This window comes from Myotis brandtii, unplaced genomic scaffold (assembly GCF_000412655.1).
Source record: "Myotis brandtii unplaced genomic scaffold, ASM41265v1 scaffold312, whole genome shotgun sequence".
In the NCBI taxonomy this organism is placed as follows: Eukaryota; Metazoa; Chordata; class Mammalia; order Chiroptera; family Vespertilionidae; genus Myotis; species Myotis brandtii.
In genome coordinates this window covers 2,295,300-2,298,086 of record NW_005361955.1, presented here as the reverse complement: position 1 = coordinate 2,298,086, position 2,787 = coordinate 2,295,300, and the positions used below count along the sequence as shown (strand labels likewise).

Below are 2,787 nucleotides of genomic sequence, written 5' to 3'. Positions count from 1 at the left end.
GGTGGGTGGGGGGGTATTTGTGTGTGTGAAATGGTGTAGCCACTCTGGAAAACCATTTGGTAGTTTCTTTTAAAAGTCAAATGTAGACTTATGCAACCCAGCAATCCCACTCCTAGGTATTGAAATAAAATGAAAACACACAACCACACAAAAACCTGTACACAAATGTTTACAGTAGGTCTATTAAGAGTTGCCCTAAACTGGAAATAACCCAATGTCCCACAGCTAGTGAATAGATAAATAAATAAAGGTACAAACACTCATACAATGGGTAATAAAGAATGAACTATTAATACACAAAGCAACATAGCCCTAGCCGGTTTGGCTCAGTGGATAGAGCGTTGATCTGCAGACCAAAGGGTCCTGGGTACGATTCTGGTCAAGGGCAGGTACCTTGGTTGCAGGCTCCTTCCTGGACCAGGCCCTAGTCAGGTGCATGCAGGAGGCAACCAATCGATGTGTTTCTCTCACATTGATGTTTCTCTTTGTCTTTCTCTCTTCCACTCTCCCTAAAAATCAATGGAAAAATATCCTCGGGTGAGGATTAACAACAATAATAAAAAATAAAAAAAAGGATGGATCTCAAAGTCAGAATCTAAAGTCTTCATACTATAGAGCAGTGGTTCTCAACCTTCCTAATGCCGCGACCCTTTAATACAGTTCCTCATGTTGTGGTGACCCCCAACCATAAAATTATTTTTGTTGCTACTTCATAACTGTAATTTTGCTACTGTTATGAATCGTAATGTAAATATCTGATATGCAGGATGTATTTTCATTGTTACAAATTGAACATAATTAAAGCATAGTGATTAATCACAAAAACAATATGTAATTATATATGTTTTCTGATGGTCTTAGGCGACCCTGTGAAAGGGTCGTTCGACCCCCAAAGGGGTCGCGACCCACAGGTTGAGAACCACTGCTGTAGAGGAAAAAACTAATCAGTGATTGTTAGGGGCTGGGGTTGGGGTCAGGGATTGACTGGGAAGGGGCCAGGGACTTCTTGGAGCTGGGAATGTCCTCCCTTGTTCTAAGAATTGGTTACAGGGTATAAACGTGTAAAAACTCATCATAGCTTTTCCACCGTCCCTCCGCTACACACACACACACACACACACACACACACACACACACACAGCCGCCCAGGCTGCACCGCACTCCTCTGAGTTCCGTGCTCCTGCTAAGGCAGGGCCGCCTGTCTCCTTCCAGCCGCCATCCATCGTGATCATCTACCAGGACCTCACCAGCCATGTGAGATGTTCTCCGATATCTTCAAGACCCGGGAGATGGCAGACAGGCTGTGCCTGGAGGTAGAGGGGAAGATGATCAATAGGACAGAGGGTAATATCGGTGACTCGCTGATTGGTGGAAATGCCTCCGCTGAAGGCCCTGTGGGCCACGGTACATAAGTACAGTCATCGCTGGTGTGGATATCGTTGTCACGAACCATCATTTGCAGGAAACCAGAAGCCTACAAGAAGTACGTACATCAAAGATGAGATGAAATCAATCAAAGGGAAACGTGATGAGCAAAAACCAGAAAGAGGAAAGCCTTTTATGACAGGGGCTGCAGAATAGATCAAGCACATCCTTGCCAACTTCAAAAACTACTAGTTCTTTATTGTGAAAACATGAATCCAGATGGCCTGGTGGCTCTGCTGGGCTGCCGTGAGGATGGTGTGACCCCATGTATGGTTTTCTTTAAGGATGGTTTAGAAGTGGGAAAATGTTAACAAATTTGGCAATTTGGATCTATCACCTGTCATCCTAACTGGCTGCTGCTTTTCATCCACACGCCAGGACTACGACAAATGGGAATGATGGTATCATGAGCTCTTCATTTATTTTGACCTTGATTTATTTGGAGCGGAGGCATTGTTTTTTAGAAAAAACATGTCCTGTAGGTTGTCTAAAAATAAAATGCATTAGAACTCACTTGAGAGAATGCCTCTTAGTTTAATACATTTTAAAATCCATCCTGTGTCGTGTGCCGGGAGACGCTAGAAACTGGGTGTGGGCCACTACTACCTATACAGCATACAGACTGTCTACAGTGGAAACTACTTCTGAGACTGGGGAGAAAAAATAACACCCAAAACCAAGAATCAAAAGTCTTAATTCTGAGTTGAAGCAAAGGGAAAAGACCATGCTCACAGCAGAGCCAACATTTGACGTGGATTCCTTAGACATTTCATCACCTACAAACAGAAGTAGTTAACGGGAAGAGATTACCAAAAGAATAAAAAGAGACTAATGCAGCCGGAAGCAAAGTATTGTCTGAGCTTATTTATCGTGTCAAGTTAGAACCAAGTTCCATAGAAATCTGGGTCTCCTGGAATTGTGTTGCAAACTTTTGTCAGATTTCATGAAATGGGGCTGGCAAATTCTGTATGACTTCAAGGTGGTTACGTTTTTAAATGGGAAAAGGCAGTAGCTTACAGGATAGGAGCTCTAATTCGGTGTTCAGCTTTACCGGGACATTGCCGCGACCGCTTGTTTTTAGATGGCTCTGGCGCTGCAAGAGCAGAGATGAGTAACAGACCTGTGTGGCCTAGAATAAATGTGTGGACTTCTGCAAAAACAAACAAAAAAACCTCATCATAGTTCACAATGAGATTTGTCCATTTCCCTTTTTGTAAATTTTACCTCAATTTAAAAAAAAAAAAGTTTTAAAAAGCAACCACTCCCCTTGCCAGGCCACCTGGGGACAGAGTTGGGTCGGAGTGGACCCCTGGCCCCTAGGACAGCCGCTGTGGGCAGAGCTCGGCGGGCTCGGTCTCCGGT

General features: G+C 43.8%; 1 pseudogene; it reads left to right on the top strand.

Moving 5' to 3' along the window:
- Positions 1-2,264, top strand: part of LOC102251818 — a 12,665-nt pseudogene extending 10,401 nt beyond the window's left edge.
- The last annotated feature ends 523 nt before the right edge of the window (positions 2,265-2,787 follow it).